The sequence below is a fragment of the Physeter macrocephalus genome, chromosome 14 (genome assembly GCF_002837175.3).
Source record: "Physeter macrocephalus isolate SW-GA chromosome 14, ASM283717v5, whole genome shotgun sequence".
In the NCBI taxonomy this organism is placed as follows: Eukaryota; Metazoa; Chordata; class Mammalia; order Artiodactyla; family Physeteridae; genus Physeter; species Physeter macrocephalus.
Window position 1 is genome coordinate 108660270 of NC_041227.1, and position 14372 is coordinate 108674641.

The window sequence follows — 14372 nt, forward strand, 5'->3', positions numbered from 1 at the left end:
AGCAAAATGACAGAAATCATAAAGATCAGATCAGAAATAAATGAAAAAGAAATGAAGGTAATGATAGCATAGATCAGTAAAACTAAAAGCTGGTTCTCAGAGAAGATTGAAAAAAATTGATAAACCACTAGCCAGACTCATCAAGAAAGAAAGGAAGAAGATTCAAATCAATAGAATTAGAAATGAAAAAGAAGTAAAAACTGACACTGCAGAAATACAAAAGATCATGAGAGATTACTACAAGCAACTCTATCCCAAGAAAATGGACAACTGGGAAGAAATGGAAAAATTCTTAGAAATGCACAACATGCCAAGCCCGAAGCTAGAAGATAGAAAATATGAACAGACCAATCACAGGCACTGAAATTGACACTGTGATTTAAAATCTTCCAACAAACAAAGCCCAGGACTAGACGGATTCACAGGTGAATTGTATCAAACATTTACAGAAGAGCTAACACCTATCCTTCTCAAACTCTTCCAAAAGATAGCAGAGGGAGGAACACTCCCAAACTCATTCTATGAGGCCACCATCACCCTGATACCAAAACCGCACAAAGACGTCACAAACAAAGAAAACTACATATATATCACTGATGAACATAAATGCAAAAATCCTCAACAAAATACTAGCAAACAGAATCCAAAAGCACATTAAAAGGATCATACACCGCGATCAAGTGGCGGTGTATTCCAGGAATGCAAGGATTCTTCAATATACGAAAATCAATCAACGTGATACACCATATCAACAAACTGAAGGAGAAAAACCATATGATCATCTCAACAGACACAGAGAAAGCTTTTGACAAAATTCAACACCCATTTATGATAAAAACCCTGCAGAAAGTAGGCATAGAGGGAACTTTCCTCAACATAATAAAGGCCATAAATGACAAACCCACAGCCAACATCATCCGCAATCATGAAAACCTGAAACCATTTCTACTAAGATCAGGAACAAGACAAGATTGCCCACTCTCCCCACTCTTATTCAACATAGATTTGGAAATACTAGCCACAGCAATCAGAGAAGAAAAAGAAATAAAAGGAATCCAAATTTTGGAAGTGCTAGCCACAGCAATCAGAGAAGAAAAAGAAATAAAAGGAATCCAAAACAGAAAAGAAGAAGTAAAGCTGTCACTACGGGCAGATGACATGATACTATACATAGAGTATCGTAAAGATGCTACCAGAAAACAACTACAGCTAATCAGTGAATTTGGTAAAGTATCAGGATACAAAATTAATGCACAGACATCTCTGGCATTCTTATACACTAATGATGAAAAATCTGAGAGTGAAATTAAGAAAACACTCCCATTTACCATTGCAACAAAAAGAATAAAATATCTAGGAATAAACCTACCTAAGGAGACAAAAGACCTGTATGCAGAAAATTATAAGACACTGATGAAAGAAATTAAAGATAATACAAATAGATGGAGAAATATACCATGTTCTTGGATTGGAAGAATCAACATTGTGAAAATGACTCTACTACCCAAAGAAATCCACACATTCAGTGCAATCCCTATCAAACTACCACTGGCATTTTTTACAGAACTAGAAAAAAAAATTTCACAATTTGTATGGAAAACAAAAGACCCCGAATAGCCAAAGCAATCTTGAGAACGAAAAATGGAGCGGGAGGAATCAGGCTCCCTGACTTCAGATTATACTACAAGGCTACAGTAATCAAGACAGTCTGAGTTATTTGTAGTGAGGTGGATAGACCTGGAGTCTGTCATACCGAGTGAAGTAAGTCAGAAGGAGAAAAACAAATACCATATGCTAACACATATATATGGAATCTAAGAAAAAAATGTCATGAAGCGATTAGTGGTAGGACGGGACTAAAGACACAGATCTACTAGATAATGGACTTGAGGATATGGGGAGGGGGAAGGATAAGCTGTGACAAAGTGAGAGAGTGGCATGGACATATATACACTACCAAACGTAAAATAGATAGCTAGTGGGAAGCAGCCGCATAGCACAGGGAGATCAGCTCGGTGGTTTGTGACCACCTAGAAGGGTGAGATAGGGAGGGAGGTAGCAAGGGAGACTCAAGAGGCTAGAGATATGGGAACATATGTATATGTATAACTGATTCACCTTGTTGTAAAGCAGAAATTAACACACCATTGTAAAGCAATTATACTCCAATAAAGATGTTAATACTCCAGTAAAGATGTTAAAAAAATTAAAAAAAATTAAAAGTCTCATATTACAGTCAGATTTATTTTAATTATATATATTATTTTAGGTTTAAATTTGTGTGTAGTTTTATTTCCATTTAAATTCCACAATGTTCATTGAGCACCTACTCTGTGACAGGAAAAATACCTTTTTTAAAACATACATATATTTATTTATCTATTTATTTATTCTCTATTCTCTTATTTTATTTCTTTTATTTCCTTTGATTTTTTTTATATTGGAATATAGTTGATTAACAACTTGTGTTAGTTTCAGGAGTACAGCCAACAATTCAGTTATACATATACATGTATCTATTCTTTTTCAAATTATTTTCCCAATTAAGTTGTTACATAATATTGAGCAGAGTTCGCTGTGCTATACATTAGCTTGCTGTTGTTATTCATTTTCAATATAGCAGTGTGTACATGTCAATCCCCAAATCCCAGTCTACCCCTCTCCCCCACTCTTCCCCCCGGTAACCATAAGTTTGCTCTCTAAGTCTGTGAGTCTGTTCCTGTTTTGGAAATAAGTCGATTTGTATCTCTTTTTTTTTAATTCCACATATAAGTGATATCATACGATATATATCTTTCTCAATCTGACTTACTTCACTCAGTATTACAATCTCTAGGTCCATCCATGTTACTGTAAATAGCATTGTTTCATTCTTTTTAATGGCTGAGTTATATTCCATTGTATATATGGACCACATCTTCTTTATCTATTCTTCTGTTAATGGACATTTAGTTTGCTTCCATGTCTTGTCTATTACAAAGAGTGCGTCAATGAACATTTGTGTGCATGTATTCCTTTGGACCATGTTTTTCTCCAGGTATATGCCCAGGAGTGGGATTGCTGGATCATAAGGTAGCTCTATTCTTAGTTTTTTATGGAACCTCCATACTGTTTTCCATAGTGGCTGCACCAGCCTACATTCCTAACAACAGTGTAGGAGGGTTCCCTTTTCTCCACACCCTCTCCAGCATTTATTGTTTGTAGATTTTTTATGTTAGCCATTCTCACTGGTGTGAGGTGATATCTCATTGTAGTTTTGATTTGCATTTCTTTAATAATTTGCAATGCTGAACATCTTTTCATCTGCCTCTTTGCCATCTGTATGTCTTCTTTGGAGAAATGTCTGTTTAGGTCTCTGCCCATTTGTTGACTGGTTTGTTTGTTTTGATGATATTAAGCCACATGAGCTGTTTGTAAATTTTGGAGACTAATCTTTTGTCAGTCACATGAATTGCAAATATTTTATCCCATTCTGTGGATTGTCTTTTTGTTTCATTTACGTTTTCCTTTGCTGCGCAAAATCTTTTGAGTTTAGTTAGATCCCATTTGTTTATTTCTGTTTTTATTTCCATTACTCTGGGAGATGGATCTAAAAAGATATTACTGTAATTTATGTCAGAGTGTTCCGGCTATGTTTTCCTCTAAGAGCTTTATAGTTTCCAGTCTCACATTTCGTTCTTTAATCCCTTTTGAGTTTATTATTGTGTATGGTGTCAAAGAATATTCTAATTCTTTTTTTTTTGTATGTAACTGTCCAGTTTTCCCAGCACCATTTACTGAGGAGACTGTCTTTCCTCCATTTTATATTCTTGGCTCCTTTGTTGTAGATTCAGTGACCACTGCTTCATAGGTTTATTTCAGGGTTTTCTTTCCTGTTCCACTTATCTATATTTCTGTTTTTGTGCCAGTACCACCACACTGTTTTGATGACTATAGTTTGTAGTGTGGTCTGAAGTTAGGGAGCCTGATTCCTCTAGTTCCGTTTTTCCTTCTTAAGATTACTTTGGCAATTCAGTGTCATTTTGCTTCCATAAAAATTTTAAGATTTTTTTTTCTAATTCTGTGGAAAAGGCCGTTGGTAATTTAATAGGGATTATATTGAATCTGTAGACTGCATTGGGTAGTATAGTCATTTTGACAATATTGATTCTTCCAATCCAAGAACATGGTATATCTTTACATCTGTTTGTGTCATCTTTTATTACTTTCATCAACATCTTATAGTTTTAAGAGTACAGGTCATTTTCTCTTTAGGTAGGTTTATTCCTAGGTACTTTATTCTTTTTGATATGATGGTAAATGGGATGGTTTCTTGAATTTCTCTTTCTGGTCTTTTGTTGTCAGTGTATAGAAATGCAAGAGATTTCTGTGTATTAATTTTGTAACCTGCAACTTTACCAAATTCATTAATGAGGTCTAGTAGTTTTCTAGTGGCATCTTTAGGAATTTTTATGTATAGTATCATGTCATCTGCAAATGGTGATGGTTTAACTTCTTCTTTTCCAATTTGCATTCCTTTTCTTTATTTTACTTCTTTGATTCCCATAGCTAGTACTTCCAAAACTGTGTTGAATAAAAGTGGTGAGAGTGGATATCCTTGTCTTGTTCCTGATCTTAAAGGAAATGATTTTATATGTTCACAATTGTGTATAATGTTAGCTGTAGGATTGTCATATATGGCCTTTATTATGTTGAGGTATGTTCCCTCTAGGCCCACTTTCTGGAGAGTTCTTTTCATAAATAGGTGTTGAATTTTATCAAAAGCTTTTTCTGTATCTATTGAGTTGATCATATTGTTCTTATTCATCAATTTGTTTATATGGTGTATCACACTATTTGATTTTCATATATTGAAGAATACTTGCAACCCTGGGATAAATCCTACTTGATCATGTTGTATGAGCCGTTTAATGTATCATTGGATTTGAATTGCTCAAATTTTGTTAAGGATACTTGCGTTTATGTTCATCAGTGATATTAGCCTGTAAGGGGTGTGTGTGTGTGTGTGTGTGTGTGTGTGTGTGTGTGTGTGTGTGTGTGTGTGTGTGGTATCTTTGTCTGGTTTTGTTATCAGGCTGATGATGGCCTCATAGAATTTGTATGGGTGTTTCCCTTCCTCTGCAATTTTTTGAACACTTTCAAAGGATAGGTATTAGCTCTTCTCTAACTGTTTGATAGAATTTGCCAGTGAAGCCATCTGGTCCTGGACATTTGTTTATTGGAAGATTTTTAAAATCACACTTTCAATCTCAGTATTGTGACTGGTCTGCTCATATTTTCCATTCTTCTTGGTTCAGTCTTGATATAGTATACCTTTCTAAAAATTTGTCCATTTCTTCCAGGTTGTCTGTTTTATTGACATACAGTTGTTTGTAGTAGTCTCTTATAATCTTTTGTATCTCTGTGGTCAGTTGTAACGTCTCCTTTTTCATTTCTACTTTTATTGAGCCCTCTCCCTTTTTTTCTTGATGAGTCTGGCTAAAGGTTTATAAATTTTGTTTGTCTTCAAAGAACTAGCTTTCAGTTTCATTGATCTTTGTTATTGCTTTCTTCGTCTCTATTCATTTGTTTCTGCTCTGATATTTATGATTTCTTTCCTTCTACTAACCTTAGGTTTTGCTTGTTCTTCATTCTCTAGTTGATTTAGGTGTAAGATTAGGCTGTTTATTTGATATGTCTCTTGTTTCCTGAGGTAAGTTTTAATTGCTATAAACTTCCATCTTAGAAATGATTTTGATGCATCCCATAGGTTTTGGATTGTTGTGCTTTTGTTTTCATTCATCTCTAGGTATTTTTTGAAATTTTCTTTAATTTCTTCAGTATTCCACTGGGTGTTTAGTAGCATATCGTTTAGCCTCCACGTGTTTATGTTTTTAACAGTTTTTTTTTCTCGTAGTTTATTTCTAATGGTCAGAAAAGATGCTTGTTACAATTTCAATTTTCTTAAATTTACTGAGGTTTGCTTTATTGCCCAGTATTGGGTCAATCCTAGAGAACGTTCCATGTGCACATGAGAAGAATGTGTATTCTGCTGTTTTTGGATGAAATGTTCTATAAATATAAATTAAGTCCATCTGGCCTAAAAGTGTCATTTAAGGCCTGTGTTTCCTTTTTGATTTTCTGTCTGGATGATCTGTCCATTGATAAGAGTGGGATGTTAAAGTCCCACAATATTATTGTGTTGCTGTGTTAGTACTTGCCTTATTTATTGAGGTGCTCTTATGTTGGATGCATATATATTTACAGTTGTTATTATCTTCTTCTTGGATTGATCCCTTGATCATTATGTAGTGTCTTTCTTTTTCTCTTATAACAGTTTATTTTGAAGTATAATTTGAGAGGACCTTCAAGATGGCAGAGGAGTAAGATGTGGAGATCAACATCCTCCCCACAAATACAACAAAAATACATCTACATGTGGAACAACTCCTACAGAACACCTACTGAATGCTGGCCGAAGACCTTCCACTTCCCAAAAGACAGGAAACTCCCCACATACCTGGGTAGGGCCAAATAAAAAAGAAAAAAAACAGAAACAAAAGAATAGCGATGGTACCTGCACCTCTGGGAGGTAGCCATGAAGGAGAAAAAGGTTCCACAAACTAGGAAGACCCTTCACTGGTGGAAACAGGGGATGGGATGGGGGAAACCTTCAGAGTCATGGAGGAGAGCACAGCAACAGGGGTGTAGAGGGCAAAGTGGAGAGATTCCTGCACAGAGGATTGGTGCCTATCACCAATCAGCAGCCTGAGAGATTTATCTGCTCACCCACCAGGGCGGGTAGGGCCTGGGAGCTGAGACTTGGGCTTTGGAGGTCAGATCCCAGAGAGAGGACTGGGGTTGGCTGTATGAACATAGCCTGAAGAGGGTTAGTGTGCCACAGCTAGCAGGGAGGGAGTCCAGGAAAACGTCTGGAACTGGCTAAGAGTCAAGAGACCATTGTTTCAGGGTGAATGAGAAGAGGAGATTCAGAGCACCATGTAAATGAGCTCCAGAAATGGGCTTGAGCCGTGGCTATCAGCAAAGACACCAGAACTGGGCATGAAATACTAATGCTGCTGCAGCCACCAAGATTCGTGTGTGCAAGCACAGGTCACTATCCTCATTTTGCCACCCAGTAGCCTGTGCATCCTGCCACTACCAGGGTCCCGTGATCCAGGGACAACTTCCCCCAGGAGAACCTGGCACTCCTCAGGCTGTGGCAACTTCAACCTGGTCTCTGCCATTGCAGGCTCATCCAGCATTCTGTCCCTCTCCCTCCCCCACCAGCCTGAGTGAGCCAGAGTCCCCTAATCACTGCTCCTGTAACCTCCTCCTGTCTGGGGGAAGAACAGAGGCCAGAGGGCAATCTAGATGCAGAGGCAGGGCCAAATTCAAACCTGAAACCCAGGAGCTATGCGACCAAAGAAGAGAAAGAGAAATTTTTCTGTGCAACCTCTGGAACAGCAGATTAAATCTCCACAATCAACTTGAGGTACCTGCACCTGTGGAATAACTGAATAAACAATAAGTCATCCCAAAATTGAGTCAGTGGACTTTGGAAGCTACTGTAGACTTGGGGTTTGCTGTGTGCAACAGACTAGTTTCTGATTTTTATGTTTATCTTAGTTTCGTTTTTAGTGTTTGTTATCATTGGTGGATTTGCTTATTTGTTTGACTGCTGTCTTCTTTTTTATTACTTTTTAAGTTTTTAATTTAATTACATATTAAAAAAATTTTAAATAACTTTATTTTACTTTCTTTTTCTTATTTTCTTTCCTTCTTTCCTTTCTCCCTTATCTTCTGAGTCATGTGGTTGACAAGGTCTTGGTGCTCCGGCTGGCTGGCAGGCTTGTGCCTCTGAGGTGGGAGAGCTGAGTTCAGGACATTAGACCACCAGAGACCTCCCAGCCCCACATAATATCAATTGGTGAGAACTCTTCCAGAGATCTCCATCTCAATGCTAAGACCCAGCTCTACCCATGACCAGCAAGCTCCAGTGCTGGACACTCCATACCAAACAACTAGCAAAAAAGGAATACAAACCAGCCATTAGCAGAGAGGCTGCCTAAAATCATAAGTTCACAGACACCTCAAAACACACCATAAGACATGGTCCTGCCCACAGGAAAGACAAGACCCAGCCTCATCCAGTAGAACACAGGCACCAGTCCCATCCACCAGTAAGCCTAAACAACCCACTGAACTAAACTTACCCACTAAGGGTAGATGCCAAAAACAAGGGGAACTATGAACCTACAGCCTGTGAAAAGGAGACCTAAATGCAGTAAGTTAAGCAAAATGAGAAGACAGAGAAATACACAGCAGATGAAGGAGCAAGGTAAAATCGCACCAGACCAAACAAATGAAGAGGAAATAGGCAGTATACCTGAAAAAGAATTCAGAATAATGATACTAAAGCTGATACAAAATCTTGGAAATAGATTGGAGAAAATACAGGAAATGTTTAACAAGCACATAGAAGAACTAAACAGCAAACAAACAATGATGAACAACAAAATACATGAAATTAAAAATTCTCTAGAAGGAATCAATAGCAGAAAAACTGAGGCAGAAGAACGGATATGTGTCCTGGAAGATAAAATAGTGAAAATAACTACCACAGAGCAGAATAAAGAAGAAAGAATGAAAAGAAAGGAGGACAGTCTCAGGGACTTCTGGGACAACATTAAATGCACTGACATTCAAACTATAGGGGTCCCAGGAGAATAAGAGAAAAAGAAAGGGACTGAGAAAATATTTGAAAAAATTATAGTTGAAAACTTCCCTAATAGGGGAAAGGAAATAGTCAATCAAGTCCAGGAAACACAGAGAGTCCCATACAGCATAAATTCAAGGAGAAACATGCCAAGACATATATTAATCAAATTAATGAAAATTAAACACAAATAAAAAATATTAAAAGCAGCAAGGCAAAAGCAACAAATAACATAAAAGGGAATCCCCAAAAGGTTAACAGCTAATCTTTCAGCAGAAACTCTGCAAGCCAGAAGGGAATGACAGGCCATATTTAAAGTGATGAAAGGGAAAACCTACAACCAAGATTACTCTACCCAGTAAGGATCTCAATCAGATTCGACAGAGAAATTAAAAACTTTACAGACAAGCAAAAGCTAAGAGAATTCAGCACCACAAAAACAACTTTACAACAAATGCTAAAGGAACTTGCCTAGGCAGGAAACACAAGAGAAGGAAAAGACCTACAATAACAAACACAAAACAATTAAGAAAATGGTAATAGGAACACACATATCGATAATTACCTTAAAAGTAAATGGATTCAGTGCTCCAAACAAAAGCTATAGACTGGCTGAATGGATACAGAAAAAAAGACTTGTATATATGGTGTCTAGAAAAGACCCACTTCAGACCTAGGGACACATTCAGACTGAAAGTGAAGGGAAGGAAAAAGATATTCCATGCAAATGAAAATCAGAAGAAAGCTGGAGTAGCAATTCTCATATCAGACAAAATAAACTTTAAAATAAAGACTATTACAAGAGACAAAGAAGGACACTACATAATGATCAAAGGATCAGTCCAAGAAGAAGATATAACAATTGTAAATATTTATGCACCCCGCATAGGAGCACCTCAATACATAAGGCAAATGATAACAGCCATAAAAGGGGAAACAGACAGTAACACAATCAGAGTAGGGGTCTATAACACCTCACTTTCACCAATGGACAGATCATCCAAAATGAAAATAAATAAGGAAACACAAGCTTTAAAGGACACATTAAACAAAAAATGGACTTAATTGATATCTATAGGACATTCCATTCCAAAACAACAGAATACACTTCCTTCTCAAGTGCTCATGGATCTTGCTCCAGGATAGATCATATCTTGGGTCAAAAATTGAGCTGTGGTAAATTTAAGAAAATAGAAACTGTATCAAGTATCTCTTCCGATCACAACGTTAAGAGGCTAGATATCAATTACAAGAAAAAAAAACACTGTAAAAATTACAAACACATGGAGGCTAAACAATACACTACTAGATAACCAAGAGATCACTGAAGAAATCAAAGAGGAAAACAAAAAGCACCTAGAAGCAAATGACAATGAAAACATGATGACCCAAAACCTATGGGATGCAGCCAAAGCACTTCTAAGAGGGAAGTTTGTAGCAATAGAGTCCTACCTCAAGAAACAAGAAATATCTCAAATAAAAAACCTAACCTTACACCTAAAGCAATTAGAGAATGAAGAACAAAAGAAACCCAAAGTTAGCAGAAGGAAAGAATTCATAAAGATCAGATCTGAAATAAATGAAGGAAATGATAGCAAACATCAATAAAACTAAAAGCTGGTTCTCTGAGAAGATAAACAAAAGTAATAAACCATTAGCCAGACTCATAAAGAAAAAAGGGAGAAGTCGAAATAAACTGAATTAGAATGAAAAAAGAAGTAACAACTGACACTGTAGAAATACAAAGGATCATGAGAGATTACTACAAGCAACTATATGCCAATGAAATGGACAACCTGGAAGAAATGGACAAATTCTTAGAAAAGCACAACGTTCTGAGACTGAACCAGGGAGAAATAGAAAATATAAACAGACCAATCACAAGCACTGAAATTGAAACAGTGATTAAAAATCTTCCAACAAACAAAAGCCCATGACCAGATGGCTTCACAGGAGAATTCTTTCAAACATTTTGTGTTGAGCTAACACCTATCCTTCTCAAACTCTTCCAAAACATAGCAGAGGGAGGAACACTCCCAAACTCATTCTAAAAGGCCACCATCACCCTGATACTAAAACCAGACAAAGATGTCACAAGAAAAAAAAAACTACAGACCAATATCACTGATGAGCATAGATGCAAAAATCCTCACCAAAAACTAGCAAACAGAATCCAACAGCACATTAAAAGGATCATACAACATGATCAATTGGGATTTATCCCAGTAATGCAAGGATTTTCCAATACACAAAAATCAAACAATGTGATAAACCATATTAACAAATTGAAGGATAAAAACCATATAATCTCAATAGATGCAGAAAAAGCTTTCAACAGAATTCAACACCCATTTATGATAAAAATCTCCTGAAAGTAGGCATAGAGGGAACCTACCTCAACATAATAAAGGCCATGTATGACAAATCCACAGGCAACATCATTTTCAATGATGAAAGCGTGAAACCATTTCCACTAAGATCAGGAACAAGACATGATTGCTCAGTCTCACCACTATTATTCAACATAGTTTTGGAAGATTTACCCACAGCAATCAGAGAAGAAAAAGAAATAAAAGGAATCCAAATCAGAAAAGAAGAAGTAAAGCTGTCACTCTTTGCAGATGGCATGATACTATGCATAGAGAATCCTAAAGATGTTACTAGAAAACTAGTGGAGCTAATCAATGTACTTGGTAAAGTAGCAGGATATAAAATTAATGCACAGATATCTCTTGTATTCCTATACACTAATAATGAAAAATCTGAAAGAGAAATTAAGGAAACACTCTCATTTATCAATGCAACAAAAAGAATAAAATACCTAAGAATAAACCAACCTAAGTGGACAAAAGACCTGTATGCAGAAAACTATAAGACACAGATGAAAGAAATTAAAGATGATACAAATAGATGGAGAGATATACCCTGTTCTTGGATTGGAAGAATTAACATTGTGAAAATGACTATACTACCCAAAGCAATCTACATATTCAATGCAATCCCTATCAAAGTACCAATGGCTTTTTTCACAGAAGTAGAACAAAAAATTCCACAATTTGTATGGAAACACAAAAGACCCCAAATAACCAAAGCAATCTTGAGAAAGAAAAATGGAACTGGAGGAATCATGCTCCCAGACTTCAGACTATAGTACAAAGCTACAGCAATCAAGAGAGTATGGTACTGTCACAAAAATATAGATCAATGGAACAGGATAGAAAGCCCAGAGATAAACTCACTCACATATGGTCACCTTATCTTTAATAAAGAAGGAGAGTATGCAATGGAGAAATGGCAGCCTCGTCTGTAAGTGTTTTTGGGAAAACTAGAGAGCTACATGTGAAAGAATGAAATTAGAACACTCCCTAACACCATACACAAAAATAAACTCAAAATGGATTAAAGACCTAAATGTAAGACCTGACACTATAAAGCTCTTAGAGGAAAACCTAGGCAGATCACTCTATTACATAAATCACAACATGATCCTTTTTGACCCACCTCCTAGAGAAATGGAGATAAAAAGAAAATTAAACCAATGGGACCTAATGAAACTTAAAAGTTTTGCAAAGCAAAGGAAACCTTAAACTAGATGTAAAGACAACCTTCAGATTGGAAGAAAATATTTGCAAAGAATGCAACTGACAAAGAATTAATTTGCAAAATATACAAGCAGCTCATGCTGCTCAATATCAAAAAAACAAACAACACAATCCAAAAATGGGCAGAAGCCCTAAATAGACATTTCACCAAAGAAGATATACAGATTGCCAACAAACACATGAAAGGATGCTCGACATTACTAATCATTAGAAAAATGCAAATAAAAACTACAATAAGCTATCACCTCACACCAGTCATACTGACCAGCCTCAAAAAATCTATAAACAATAAATGCTGGAGAGGGTGTGGAGATAAGGGAACCCTCTTGCACTGTTGCTGGGAATGTAAATTGATACAGCCACTATGGAGAACAGTAGGGAGGTTCCTTAAAAAGTAAAAATAGACCTACCATATAACCCAGCAATCCCAGTACTGGGCATATACCCTCAGAGAACCATAATTCAAAAATATTCATATACAACTGTGTTCACTGCAGCACTATTTACAATAACCAGGACATGGAATCAACCTAAGTGTTCATGGATCGATGAATGGATAAAGATGTGGCACATGTGTACAATGGAATATTAGCCATAAAAATAAACCAAACTGAGTTATTTTTAGTGAGGCTGATGGACCTAGAGTCTGTCATACAGAGTGAATTAAGTCAGAAAGAGAAAAACAAATACCGAATGCTAACACATATATGTGGCATCTAAAGAAAAAACAGTTTCTGAAGAACATAGGGGCAGGACAGGAATAAAGATGTAGACTTAGAGAATGGACTTGAGGAGAAGAGGAGGAGGAAGTGTAAGTTGGGACGGTGTGAGAGAGTGGCATTGACATATATACACTACCAAATGTAAAATAGCTACTGGGAAACAGCTGCATAGCACAGGGAGCTCAACTCGGTGCTTTGTTACCACCTAGAGGGGTGGGAAAAGGAGGGTGGGAGGGAGACGCAAGAGGGAGGGGATATGGTGATATATATATATACGTATATCTGATTCACTGTTATACAGCAGAAACTAACACACCTTTTAAAGCAATTATACTCCAATAAAGATGTTACAAAAATAAAAAAAGACTATTTTATCTGATATCAGTATTGCTAGTCCAGCTTTCTTTAGATTTTCCTTTGCATGTAATATCTTTTTCCATTCTCTCCCTTTCAGTCTGTATGTTTCCCTTGTTCTGAAGTGGGTCTCCTGTATACAACATATATACAGGTTTTGGTTTTTTTTCCCATTCCGTCAGTCTTTGTCTTTTGGTTGGAGTATTTAACTTATTTACGTTTAAGGTAATTATTGATATGTAAGTTACTATTGGCATTTTGTTAATTGTTTTGACCTTGTTTTTATAGGTCTTTTTTCTTCCCTTCCTCTTTTGTTTTCTTCTGTTTTGGTTTGATGACCATCTTTAGTGTTGTGTTTGGGTTGCTTTTTCTTTTTTGTGGGTGTATCTATTGTAGTTTTGGGGTTTTCTGTTCCAATGAGGTTTTGATACAGCAGTCTATATATATATAAGTTTGTTTTAAGTTGCTTATCTCTTTCCGGCCTAGAGAAGGTTTTAGCATTTGTTGCAAGCTGGTCTGGAGGTGCTGAATTCTCTTAGCTTTCTCTTATCTGTAAAGCTTTTGGTTTCTTCATCAAATATGAATGGGAGCCTTTCTGGGTAAAGTTTTCTTGGTTGTAGGTTCTTCCCTTTTATTACTTTAAATATACCGTGCCACTCCCTACTGGCCTGCAGAGTTTCTGCGGAGAGATAGCTGATAACCTTATGGGAGTTCCCTTGTATGTTATTTGTTGCTTTTCCCTTGCTGCTTTTAATATTTTTTCTTTGTCTTTTATTTTTGTCAATTTGAGTACTATGTGTCTCTCTGTGTTCCTCCTTAGGTTTATCCTGCCTGGGACTCTCTGCACTTCTTGAACTTAGGTAACTCTTTCCTTTCCCATGTTATGGAAGCTTTCAGCATATATCTCTTCAAATATTTTCTTGGGTTCTTTCTTTGTCTTTTCTCCTCTGTGACCCCTATAATATGAATGCTGGTGTGTTTAATGTTGTCCCAGAG